This window comes from Phyllostomus discolor, chromosome 2 (genome assembly GCF_004126475.2).
Source record: "Phyllostomus discolor isolate MPI-MPIP mPhyDis1 chromosome 2, mPhyDis1.pri.v3, whole genome shotgun sequence".
NCBI classification, from domain to species: domain Eukaryota; kingdom Metazoa; phylum Chordata; class Mammalia; order Chiroptera; family Phyllostomidae; genus Phyllostomus; species Phyllostomus discolor.
Window position 1 is genome coordinate 172,081,219 of NC_040904.2, and position 14,740 is coordinate 172,095,958.

Below are 14,740 nucleotides of genomic sequence, written 5' to 3' on the forward strand. Positions count from 1 at the left end.
AGCATCGCAGGTTCGATACCCAGTCAGGGCACATGCCTGTGTTGCAGGCCATGACCCCCAGCAACCGCACATTGATGTTTCCCTCTCTCTTTCTCCCTCCCTTCCCTCTCTAAAAATAAATAAATAAAATCTTTAAAAAAAGAAGCAGAATGACTGCTTGATATTTCAAAAAAAAATGAGCCTTACTTAAAGGATGTTTAAAATAAAACACAAAAGTGCTAAAATAATTCAAAGTTACATCTTCTACTCCACTTTCACTCACGACATTTCAATGGCTGGGACAAAGGTATGCATGACATGAAAAGTAATATGGAAAAACAAAGAAGCGAGAATTTTATAAAATAGGTTATTCCTATATTTGGATGTAGTCAGTTCACCTGCTTGATATTCTAACCTGAGGGTTTATACAAATATTTTCTTAGAGACAACTGAAACATACTGGGAAAAAAACAACTCTGAAATTGTAAACAGAAATCCTATTTCTAAAAAGTCTGAATTTGGCCATTGATTGCAATCGTATGATCAAGTGACAGCCTGCCTAAGCCTCATGTATGACATGGAGTTATCAGACTTCACAACGTTACGTTGAGAATTCAGGAAAATAATGCATGTGAAAGTGATCGGTAAAGTCCAGCCAACTGTGCTGGATGTTAAATTTTAAATGAGGGTCCCATCCAGCTGGGAGAAGCCTAGAGCATAGAAGCTAATGCCTCACTTCCTGCAGCCTAGAGGGTCTGGGGAGACTCCAAGCCTCTCAGGAAAGCTGTGGGGTTCTGTTGGTGGCAGGGCAGATGATCGGCGAAAGAAGGGCAGTGTTCTAGAGTTGTCTTACAAAGCAAAACATATCTGGTGTTTATGTATCATGCACTTTTAAAGGCATTCTGTATATATTAACCTATATATACCTGGCCAGAAATGTAAGGTAGAGGCACTGTCAGGATAATTCCCATTTAGATAGACAACTAAGACAAAGAAGAGAAGATGGAAAACACAAAGAGATTCAAGGCCATTTGGCTCCACAGAACCAGAACACAGACTCAAGCTCTGATGCTCAAGAATCCAGGATCTTAACACCTCTCACCCACACACCAGCACAGAACAAGAAAAGCCTCCATGGGCCTTATGTCCAAGCTGAGAGGACCGAAGGAACCTGGGGTTTGAACAAAGAGCCCCAGGCTGCTGGGTGTGGAGTCCTGGTGGCCAGAGGCAGTAGTGAGGCCCATGCACATCAGCAGTGGTGAAACAACAGTACCCAGGCAGGTTGTATCAACCTAAGCAGACACATGAGGACAGAGGCTGATACTCAGGGTCAGGGCATGACAAGATATTTTACCAGGATGGATACTCATCTGTGGCCAGTCAGCACCATGCTATGAAGGTGAAGTGGGAGGAGCCCCTTGAGTAGGGCAAGCAGGAACCAATAAGTCAAGGCATTTCTTAAAGCAGGAGAGATTGCACCATCTTGCATGGGCAAAATCAAGTGTTTTCTTCCTTGAAGGAGCATGGAGCCTGGAGACAAAAATCACTTCATGTGGGGGAAATAAGTTGCATGCTCACTGTTCCCTCAGCCTGGATGCTATTCCCCAGATTTCTATAGTCCTCCTCTTGCTTCATTTAGGTGTCCGTCCAAATGTCCCTCCCAGGGAGACCCTCATTGCACTCTCCTCTTACCCTGCTTTAACACACCAGTCACCTGCTGTAGCCCCTTTGCTTATCTTTCCTTCAACCAGCATGTAAACTCTGAGCATGAGGACTTTGTCTCCTTTACTGCTTTAATCTCAAAGCCTAAAACTGTGCCTAGTACATAGCAGATGCTCAGTGATAGTTCCTGACTGACTGGATGCATCAGAATGTGTGCGTGTCAACTCTAGGGCACACTTATTTAGGATATCAGAGCTAGAAGGGAACTTACAGTATAGTCTGGTGGATCCCAAATGTTTTTCCTTGCTATCATCAGAATTCGTTCTTCAAAGACTAAAATATAAGTGGGGAAAGTCCTACGAGCACTAGACTTGGAGTGAGTGGGGAGGTACTTTCTAGGAAGACTTGTAAAGAACTCTTTGGAGACCACTTCTCTAGGCCAACTGCTTTACTTTTCAGTGAAGGAAATTGAAGACCAGAGAGGTTATGTAATTTGCTGAAAGTCACTAAGTCCAACAGTTAGTTTTGATAAACTCCAGTTTAAATGGATGGTAGAGTTGCAAATTACCTATTTCTTCGTACCAGGCAGAGTTAAGTTTCTGCTTCCAGAAGCAAACCCGCTGTTTAGGTGGCGTGTGATGGCTGCTCCGCCTGGAGACGCCAGGAGTCATGGGGTTTCTCAAATATTACAAATCCAGGCCCTGGGTAAAGAGTTCCATTTCTTATTTTTCTGTTCTAATATCTAACTTTGGCAAACACAGCTGCTGGCATAATGTGGGTTTTCCCTACCCTTTTTATACCATTTCCCTCACCAAACCCCCATTTGCACACCCGGGATCTTAGCCTCCTCTCTTTTTGCAGTTCAGCGGTGTTCCTCTCTTCCCCCCACCCCAGTCCTCCCCTCCTCCGCACAAAGTTGTGCTGCACATGTTCCACATCTGTCAAAATGCCCTCCAGCTATACACTCCAAAGTACTCACACACACGATTCCTCCCGAGTATGTGCATGCAGCACTCTCTCTCTCTCTCTCTCTCTCTCTCTCTCTCCCCTCCTCTCTCTCTCTCTAAACACACACACACAGGTATCTCACTCAGCTCTTGCTTAATAAGCTTTGCCTTCAAGTCTTCAGCAATCCTAGCCTCCCCCACACCTTGTTGTATCTTTCCTTCTCCCCCTCCTTCTCCTCCTCCTCCTCATGCAGGTTCTGCCAGGCCTGACTCATTTGCCACTTTACTCCATTCCATGGTTCCTGCAGATGGCAGGGGGGAGTGGCACCATTGGCCATGAGTACCAAGTGATATGTTATTATGGAAAATTCTTCTCTAAATGAAAGTCAGCCATCTGGCAAAATGTGTAACAAGGGGGAAACCAAATTGAGAAGGAAAAATCCATGAAACATTTGCTCATTTCAGGTTGAGAAGGAAGATAAAAACAGAAGATGATTGATTACTAAAATCCACCTATTCACCACAGAACAGCCTAGATTAGTGAAGAAACACCTGTTTCCAGTCTTGTATACTAATAGTTAAGTTGTAGATCTTAAATTAAGTTTTGCCAAGAGAAAAACTTGAGGGAGGCAAAATTTTTAAAGGAGTTACTTGGGAAGAAAATTTGCACCTTTGCCTGGGATGTGAATAACATTTCTTTGTCTTGATCTCCTAAAAGTAAAACTATCTGGCCCTGGCTGTGTAGCTCCATTGGTTAGAGCTATATTGGTTAGAGCATTGTCCCAATATGCCAAGATTGTGGGTTCCATCCCCAGTCAAGGCACATACAAGAATCAAACAATGAATGCACAAATAAGTAGAACAACAAATTGGTGTTTCTCTCTCGTGCACTCTTTCTCCTTTCCTCTCTCCATAAAATTGATTAATAAATTAAAATTTTAAAAAACTAAATGCAAAAACTATCCTATAAAAAATGTGTCTCGAAGTTTCTTGTTAAGTTTTTTAAAATAGTTAATGTAAAAATTTAAAAATTATTGCCCTGGTTGGTGTGGCTCAGTTAGTTGGAGAATCTTCCTTGAAACTGAAAGGTCATGGGTTCGATTTCCCATGGGGGCACATGCCTAGGTTGCAGGTTCAGTCTCCAGTCAGTTCCCAGTCAGGGCATGTACAAGAGGCAACCAGTTGATGTTTCTTTCTCACATAGATGTTTCTCTCCCTTCCTTTATTTTTATTAAAAAATAAAAAACAATTTTAAATTATCTAACATTTCTTCTTTAAGACTATATTCCAAATACTGTGACTTTTAGATATTCTACTCATGTAACTTTAAATCAGAACATAAGGTCAAAGGACAGAGTTAGAATCATAATATATTTCTTCTCATACATCAGCTGCAATGAAGATTTTTCCACTTTATTTTCAACTGAGACAGAATTTTGGCACAAAGTCGAGAAAGAATGTGCTTTATGAAAAACAGACAATGCTGATTTTTCCATAACTTGGCTCTATCAAGTAGAAAGTTATTTTCTAGTAATGAAAATACAACACTATTTATGTTCAAATAATAATCATATTTGAATTAGTCATATCACTGTCCTGATACGAATTATCCATGTCGAAAGTAGAAAAGGGAGACGGTGATTATCAAAACAACTTTCAAGGATTTCTTAGTTCCCCTGGAATGCAAATGAGATGACAATATGCAAATTTCAAAACATCCCAATCGGTCCTTCAAGAACAAATAATTTCTGGCTCCTACCAATGGTATGCATCCTAAGAAGAGATCCAAGATCCAACATTTAGTCTTCCCGGAAAGGACCGGGATCTTTCTGTTGGGCTCACATTCCACAGCTGTGATGCTTCAAACTCAGACTCTGCCTTTCAAAACCTTATTTCTTTCTGGATTGTAGCTACATCTTGCGCTTTTTGTTGTTTGTTTTCATGAGCTCTGGTCTCCAACCTCTTGCACACACCATGAAATTCCCCTCGAGAAGAGAATCTACAACTGGGAATGCAACAAGGAAGAAAACCTCCACTGCCCAGCTTGCTGATGAACTATTTGTTTACATGTTTCTCCCATCTACTCTCTGTCTTTATCGCTCCTTGGAGGAGTGGCAGTGCCAAACGAAATGCTGACTCAGTAAATGTGGATGAGTTAAGATTCTTTTGATTAGAAGCAACAGAAGAAAACCTCACACTTGCTCAGGAAAAAAAAAACATCGTGGGGGGTGGAGATTTATCATAAAGATGCAGAGGTGACTCACACAACCCAGGACAGGAACGTGGCCAGGCTTCAGGGAGACTAGAACAGGAATGGAAAAGGGGTCCAGAATTTCTTCACCTCTCCTCAAGACCCTTCCACCTCCTCCTTCTTAATACAGTGCTATTTTGTACAGCCAGTGAATATAAAGTGGACATCCATAGCTCCTAAGTTCAAACATTAAAGGTTCAGTCTCTGAGAAAGACAATCTTCCTCCAAACCCACAGAAAGAATTCCAATTGGCCCAGCTGCACACCTGTGACCCAATCTGTGGTGGCCCCAGGAAGGTAGAGCCATATTTCCATTGAATTGCTTGGTCCATTCAGAAGGGGTGGGGGAGTGGTGACGTGCTGGACACACACAAGAGAGTAACTACCTGGTGACTGAACCAGGAAAACTAACCAGGAAATGGGGCCAGGGTAACAGGCAAGAGAAACCAACATTAGTGCAGCCACCAGAAAAATACGTTTCTAACAGATGGGGCTTAAATAGGTGTAAACCACATGGAATCCCAATGTAAGAGAAAGATTAAATGTGTGACCTATGAGAAAAAAACTCTCATCTCTTCTCAGAAAACCCCAGGAAAATGATCCCAATGAATCACAGTTTACATAGAGTAATGACTTCTTAAACTCTCTGATAACTTTCTTTTTAAAAGTTGGGAGAGTTGAGGTCCGAGAGCGAGGAGTGTGGGAGGCAGGGGCACAGTTTGAGAGGCAGACATTTGAGGTGTACAAAGCAGCTCCATTCTGTCATGCCCTGGAGACCCAAGGACGGAGCTTCTCCTTCAGCATCAAAAAGCTTGTGTCATCAGCAGAGTCAGCTCCGCTTCAATCTGCTCCTTTGGCTGTAGTCCCTTCAGCCTAAAGCAAAGGATGGCTAGAAAACCAGGCTCTCAGTAAAGACAGCTCCCACCACGTAACATCTCCCAGACCCAGAATCCAGCGCCCTGGGTGTTGTAAGTTCCTATGTCTGTTATATGTCACTGCACCAATGGTGTCTCCTAAATATAAACGGGATGGTGAGAAAATGGAGTGTCTTTGCAAAGGTGAAAATCACACAATGTACAACACAAGGCTAACGCTTCATAGTAATGTTAACTAAGGGACTATCTTATGCTTAAACCAGAAGGCCAGAACCCAGTTGTGAAAAAAGGTAGGATCTTATGAGTAGGACTATGGTTTTTAAAGCAATGAATGGCCTTAGAATGCCTCTGGGAACAAATACACAATCTAAAAAGGTACATTCCATGTCTATTAAACATAGTTCTATCCTAAAATGCTTGCATCTAAAATTAGAGCAATTGAGCGAGAAGTTAGCCACCAGCAACAGTATTAAGAGCTCGGCTTTGGGCTCAAATCTCCCACGCACACTGCAGCCCACGCCCAGGACTCAGAAACACTGATGTGTCACCTCATTCCCATCTGTCTCAGCAGAGGCTTACCCTCCATGAGAAAGGTGTCGGTGGCAATTTGAGAGGACAGGAGAGGAGGAAAGAGGACTTGATGAGAACAGGGCAAGCATGAGCCCACTTTTAAATAAAACACTGATGTTACTGACTTTTGAATCCAAAACAAAAGTCTACAGATGACATTACTAATCACCCTGGTAATGAAAAACTGCTTTAGAGTTTGTAAATTTCCTGTGAAGGAAGATGAACATCATGGACTGACTTGACTTCTCACCAAAGAATTTTTCTACCAAGACCCTAGGACTATTTATCTCCAAAGGGAGTACTGGCTACAAAACCCTGTTAAAACCGGTTACATTTTAGCTTCTGTCATCCTCACTCTTCTAGGGAATATCAGTGTCACTGAAATCCAAACGAGGTCTTTATCTGAGAAACCTCACGTCTTCCTTCCATCTGTCACTCAGTCTTTCATTAATTCATCAAATACTTTTTTCCCTGACACCTACTGTGTTCTAGGCACTGTACTAGGTGCTAGCGACGGAACAATGAATAACATAGACACTCTCTTTCAAGGATTTCAGGGGGTGAAGGAAAAACAGTGACAGAAACAATATACACTATTTCTGCCTGGAATCCCCGTGAAACCTGCAGTCCTGCTGATAGTCCTGCCCTGTTTGAGCGGTCTATGGCACGACATTGTCCACCACCCTCCACAATCACATAGTTGTAGTGTTGGAAAAGATACCATTTTCTGATCATGGAAGTACCAAATATCAGTGTAAAGTATCAAATACCAAGATAAAGTAGCTGGAAGATCTAGTGGAAAAAAAGCAGATTACAATCTTTGGACAGAAGGGCCTGGCTACAGAAACACCAAACAATGAAACAAAGTTTGTTCAAGTGAAATGTGTAATATGCAATAGGAAGAGTAAGTTATTAGGCACATGCCTAAGAGCCTTAGATGCTAGGACTAGGGTAGGGCTGAGAACAGTCAACACGTAATCCTAAACCATAAATTGGTTCCTGCCATTCCCTTACTTAAACATGTTCCTCGGATGGTGGTAATCATTTTGCAGTATATAAATGAATCAAATCAACATTGCACACCTAATAATTACACAAATTATATGTCAATAATAACTCAGTAAAGCTGGAGAAAAATAGAAATCTCTTTTGGCTCTTTTTTGCTCACTCAACAAAATCTAAGTATTCACATGTTCACAAAATAGTTCAGAGAAAGGAGGAGAGGAAACTACAATATGTTACGTAACAGTTGTAGACAACGGGAATACAAGGCCACAATCACTGCATTAAAGAATCTCAGTCCAAATGAGAACACAGATTAAAAAAGCAACTGAGATACATCTCCAGAGCCATGTCATATTAGGCGCAAGATGTCATGGAAGCACAATGAACGGACAGCTGAATTTCTTTCTGCCCAGGACGGAAGGGACATAAGAAAAGTCTTTAGACAGAATAGATGTTCAAGTGAAGATGAAGGATAAATGAGAATTCTTTAAGATAGGGGTGTCAAACTCATTTTCACTGGGGGCCACATCAACCTCACAGCTGCCTTCAAAGGACCGAATGTAACTTTAGGACTGTGTAAATGTAACTACTTCTTAACTAGGGGCAAGGAGCTCAGTGCTGCCACCGGGTAGAAACAAGGTGCCGGGCCAGATGAAACAAGGTGGAGGGCCAGATTCGGCCCACAGGCCTTGTGTTTGCCAGCTGTGCTTTAAGAGATAGATAAATAAGAGGCGATACAGCAAATTTGTCAAAAACAATGGAACTGAAGCATGATTTTACTCATTCTTTCCTATGGAATTATCCATTTTTTCTAAGATGGATCCTTCAGCCAACTCAGTCAAGGGGATTATACCCATACATACAGCCTATACTAGCAAGTAGAACCCTGGGCTTTAAGAAATAAGAATGTTTCTAGGGATGTTTCTATATTTGAACCTTTTACCTGTTTGGAAAAAGTTCTCAAAAATACATGTATTGTATATGAGAACGGAAGACTTGACATTTACCACTGAAAATCATGAGTTTTATATACCTACACAACTTGAGATTTATCAATGTATTTGTTGTTCAGTTGATTTTTCAATTTAAAAAATTCAAGGGTGCTTTTGGTAAAAAGTGAAAGAAAAGCTGGCAATTATCCAGGTAATTTGATACATATAAATAATCTTTATTGCATATGCAAAAGGAGATAATTCAGCAATAACCTGGTAATAAAAGCTATATTCATACTGGATGATAAGATTTATTTATTCTCAAGTCTTACAGGTGCCAGGCTTGGTGCTAAATCATTGAAAAGGAGGAGCCCTCCCTCAGAGAGCATCCACACTAGTGGGAAAGACAGACCATACACAGAAATGTAAGTTTAAGAGATAATGAGAGTGGTGACAAGTGCCGGGAGGGAAACACAGCGCAATGATAGACAGCTCCTGCTCCCTGGGGCAGTGATACTTCGGCAGAGACCCAAAGGGAGAATGAAAATTTTTACCCCCAGAGCTAAATGTTTCCTTTGGGTTTCTCCATGGATTTAATAGAACTGTAGTATAAATGGGGAAACGATGCATTTTGGAACTGGGCACACACAATCTGAATTTGGCCACTTTGGGCAAGTTAATTCTTGTGCCTGGACACTTGCTTCCTTCCCTGCAATTTGGCCATAACAGTGTCCCCCTAATGAGGCCACTGATGGAACTAAAGGAGGAAAATACAATAGTATTTTCATGTACATTTGGGTACAATGTTTCTAAGTCATTGATATGACCCACATACTCTAGAACATCGGTACCATTATTAACCCATTTTACAGATGAGGAAAAAGAGCATCCACAGGTAGCACCCAAGCTTTTTAAATACTATGTTATGTTGCCCCCGATATTAGTAGCCACCAAACAGGGCTCAGTTAGTCTTTTACTTTGCCCCTTTACTTTGAACAAAAAGTTTCAGAAAACAGAAATCCTTTTACAAATTCATCCTGAGAAAATAATAGTTGAGCACAAAGAGTTTCACTAAAGAATGCTCATCACTACTCAAGGACATTTATTAAAAACTTTCTTAATGCTAATATCCAACAAATATATAGCCACAAAATAATGGTTGTAAAACAATATTAAGTGACATGGAGAAATATTCATTATATATTAACTGAAAAGCAACTTTCATTTGTCCACTGTGATCAATTTTTGTAATATATGTATGCCCAGAGGGAAAAAAAAGACCAGAGAATACATTTTCTTTGTGCTTTTCTAAATTCTTCAAAATTTTTATACTGAATATGTTCTTTCAGTACAAGAGAAACAATAGAAATGGAAGTTATCAAAACACTACTCTTTTTAAAATGGCCTATTTATCCTGTTTATTCGTATTGTGTTTTTTCTTGGGGAATAGTACCTCTATTAACAAAGATAAAGCATTAGCTGTACATGGCATTCTCAGAAGTCTAAAAATCAGGGGTGGACAAATATAGACTCTACTCAGGCATTTGCACTATACTGAATTTGCACTATCTCCCTGTTTTTTTCCCAAAAGGGCACCTCCTCCAGGAAGTCCCTCTGACCAAGTTAATTGTTTTCCTCACCAGGATCTTACCCACCTCTCCTCTCTGAGAAAACAGGAGGGGCAGGCAGAAAGTGTGCTTCTCTGATGGAGAGACAGAGCATCTGGTTCCTTGCTAGTTAAAACAATGAAACCGCTGATCTTTAGTGAGGAAAAGAGCTGAAGAATGGGTTACTGGAATGACATTAATTTAATGGCCATCCTGCCATGGTAAGGAAATCAGACCTCATTTTATCTGAATTTACCTGGAAATCTCATCAGCATTCTTCTGACTACAACTACAAATGATACCATTATGGTTAGAGAGCTTGCTAACCTATAAAACAGATAAACTAGAGGAAGCATTTCTGCATCTCTCTCTCTCTCTCTCTCTCTCTCTCTCTCTCTCTCTCTCTCTCTCTCTCTGTCTCACACACACACACACACACACACACACACACACACACAGATGCTTTGCTTTACAAAAGATTCACCTCAGAGGTTTTTTAATATATGGACCCCTGTGAACAGCTGTTTCTTTCTCTATAGGTCATTAACTATTTGACTGAAGGGTGAATTGAGGCCAAGGTGGGCTCCAGACCCAGGGCCACTAGGAACTAGAGGTCAATTTAAACCTGGAAATGGAGCTTCCCTCCCTGTGTCTGCAAAGGAACTGCTAGGGAGCCCAGAAAAGACAGGCAGATTAGCAAGACAGTAATTTTAGTGCACTTCTGAGAAAGCTACAGTGGGTTTATATGTAGCGAGGGAGAAGGAAAGGAAAAGGAGTTGCCGGGGCTGACGGTGTCCCTGCAGACCTCAGTAGGGGGCCTGTCCCTTGGACCAGCTGAGGTGGCTGGGGCTTTGTTGCTCCTGGCAGCACTGCAGTGGGAGGAGCTGTGCATTACAGACCTCTGTCAATGCCGGCTCTGCTCTTGCTTCTTTGGGACAAGGGCTCCTGTTATGCAGATTCTTAACTCGCTGTAATACACATCGTTTCTGGAACCCTAACTAAGGGAGATCTTTGCTGAAGATGCTTTAACCTCTGCTGTAATAGCAGGCCTTGTTTTTTGTTTTTTGTTTTTTGTTTTTTTAAGAAATCTGTACCTCCATTAACTGGCTGGACCCAAAGACCATTCAAAACAAAAATAAGATACAGCCAGTTTATCTCTTCTGATTCCCTCAGACAGAACTCGGCTTTCTCCTCAGCAAACTACAGGACCTCACAGCCTAAGCAGCCCCTGTGAAAAGGGGGCTGGTTTTAGGTTTAACTGCTCAAGCGTTGCTTTCTATTTTACTTAATGAAATATTTAATTTTTCTGGCAATCATTGATCTGGTGTCAGTCCTTCATTCTGTGGGCAATGATTTATGGCCAGACTGAACGATGTGCATTGATCCAAGGCTTTTAATACTCCTTTACAACATTTATTTTCTGCTGGTCTAACCACCAAAGTCATGGGATCCACTTCCTGACAACCACAGCATCATTTTCAGTAGCCTGTTCAGGAGTCAACCATAACACTCTTCTGATTTTAACTTGTACCTAGACTACTTGGTACCAGCTTCAAACCCAAGGTGCCCACTTTGGCCAACAAAAGATAAGGATCCTTCTTCTACTGATTACAAGGCACTGTGTTTACATTCCAGGAGTGGCCTCCAAAGCAGTTGAACCTGTTGACCAATTACTGCCTAGAAAAACAGCTAAATATACAGTAATTATGTCCAACCAAACTCAGCTCCTTTGTCAGATGCACTGTCACATATAAATAATTTTATCCTAAAAAGTTCACCATTCAGTTATACAGGGATCCATTTGGGGGCTGAATTTTCTCAGAATCCAATCAGGTTACAATCCCATTCAAAATTAAACATGATTCAGGGTTTAAATTAAAATTTCTGTAGGATATAAATAAATGGGCTTTTGGTAACCTCTTCCTTCAAAATAACTCTGCTTTTATAATGGGACAGAATTTGGAGATTCAGCTAAGCATTTTTTTAAATTCTTAAACAATGAAGAGCTCGGAAATGAGAAGATCCTCTACATTGTCCATAGATTTTACTGAGTTTATTGTCCATTATTTTACTCAAGAGACTTTGTGTAGGGATCCTTTGAAGTGATGGTTTGCCTCACTTCAAAACAAAACAAAACAAAAAAACTCCCCCTATATGGCTTTATTCTGTGATAAACCTTGATTCTCAAAGGCTTTGCAAATTGGCATATTTCCTACCTTATTTTGGCAGCTAAAAAAATGCAGTGCCTGGCAAGGAACATTGGATGCCAGGAGAAAGGTTGAGAAGGAGGTTTTTTTCCATGATTTTTTCTTTTTCTGTTTTTTTTTATTTTTTTTTTAAGATTTTTTATTTACTCATAGACACAGGGGAAGGGAGGGAGAGAAACATCACTGTGCAGTTGCCTCTTGTGTTCACCCTACTGGGGACCTAGCCTGCAACCCAGGCATGTGCCCTGACTAGGAATCAAACCTGTGACCCCGGTTTGCAGGCCAGCATGGAATCCACTAAGCCACACCAGTCAGGGCTTTTAATTTATTTTTTATTGTATTCTTTACCATTTATCCTCCTTATTACCCTTGCTCCCCACAAACACCACACTGTTGTCCATATCCATGAGTCCTTTTTCCTCAATCCCTCCACTTTCTAACCCACTCCCCAGAGCTGTCAGCCTGGCCTATCTACGAGTCTGTTTCTATTTTCCTCGTTAATTCAGTTAGTTCATTAGATTCCAGATATGAGTGAAATCATATGGTATTTGTCTCTCTAACTGGCTTATTTCACTTAACATAATGTTCACCAGGTCCATCCATGCTGTCCCAAAAGGTAAAATTTTCTTCTTTTTTACAGCCAAGTAGTATTACATTTTGTAAATGTACCATAGTTGTTTTATCCATTAATCTACTGAAGGACACTTGGGCTACTTTGATATCTTGGCAATTGTAAATAACACTGCAATGAAATTAGGGGTTCTTGTGTTCTTTCAAATTAGTGTTTCTGGTTTCTTTGAATTAACTTCCAGCAATGGAATTACTGGGTTATAAGGCAGTTTTACATTTAATTTTTTGAGGATCTCCATATTGCTTTACATACTGGCTGCATCAATCTGCATCCCCACCAACAGTGCAAAAGCCTTCCCCTTTATTCACGTCCTCACCAGCACTTGTTGCTTGTTGATGTATTCATGATGACCATTCTGATCAATGTAAGGTGATATCTCATTGTGGTTTTAATTTACACCTCTCTGATGATTAGTGACATTGAGCAAACTTTCATATTTCTATTGACCATCTGTATGTCCTCTTTGGAGAAGTGTTTATTCAGGTCCTTTGCCCATTTTTAAATTGGATTGTTGGTGTTGGATTTTATAAGTTCTTTATAAATTTTGGATATTAACCCCTTATCAGATGTATTGGCAAATATGTTCTCCCATTCAGTGTGTTGTCTTTTCACTTTGTTAATGTTTCCTTTGCTGTGCAAAAACTTTTAGTTTGATGTAGTCCCATTTATTAATTTTTTCTTTTGCCTCCCTTGCCTGAGGAGATATATCAGATAAAATATTGCTATAAGAATGTCTGAGATTTTATTGCTTATGTTTTCTTCTAGAATTTTTATGGTTTGGGGTCTAACATTTAAGTCTTTAGTCCACTTTGGAAATGCCTAGAAACATACAATATTCCAAAACTAAATTAGGAAAAATCATAATCTCAATAGACATGTTACACTAGTGAAACTGAAGCAGTAATCAGAAAAACTCCCAACAAACAAAAGTCCTGGACTAAATGGCTTCACAGGTGAATTTTACCAAACATTCTGACCAAACTAACCAAACTAACCTTTACCAAAACCAAACTTTACCAAACTTTACCAAACTAACACCCCTACTTCTCAAACTATTTCAAAAAATTCAAGAGGAGGGAAGACTCCCAAGCTTATTTTATAAGATCAGCATTATCCTAATTCCAAAACCAGATAAAAACATTACAAAAAAAAAGAAAATTATAGGCCAATATCCCTGATGAACATAGGGGCTAAAATGCTCAACAAAATATTAGCAAACCAAATACAGCAATGCATCAGAAAGATCACACACCATGATCAAATGGGATTTATTCTGGGAATGCAACGTTAGTACATTTACAAATCAATAAATGAAGGATAAAAGACACATGATCATATCAATAGATGCAGAAAAAGCATTTGATAATATCCAGCACCCATTTATGATAAAAAATCTCAGCAAAGTGGGAATAAAGGGAACATACCTAAACATAATAAGGCAATATATGACAACCACACTACCAACATCGTACTCAAAGGGCAAAACTACAAGTATTCCCCTTAAGACCAGGAATGAGACAGGGATGCCTGCTTTCACCTCTCTTATTCAACATAATACTAGAAGGTTTTTCCATAGCAATCAGACAGGAAGAATAAATAAAAGGCATCTAAATTGGAAAGGAGGAAGTAAAACTGTTTTTATTTGCAAATGACATGATACTGTACATTGAGAAGCCTAAAGATTCCACCAAGAAATTACTAGAACTGATAAATGAATTCAGTAAAGTAGCAGGATACAAAATTAATATCCAGAAATCAGTTGCATTTTTATATAGCAATAATGAACTATCAGAAAGGGAAATTAAGAAAACAATCCCTTTCAGAATTGCTTCAAACAGAATAAAATACCTAAAAATAAATCTATCCAAGGGTGTAAAAGATCTGTACTTGGAAAATTATCATACACTAAAGAAAGAAATTGAACAAGGTTCAAATAAATGGAAGCACATACCATGTTCATGGATAGGAAAAATTAACATCATTAAAATGTCCATACTATCCAAAGCAATCTACAGATTCAATAAAATTCCTATCACTATATTAATGACATATTTCACAGAACTAAATCAAATATT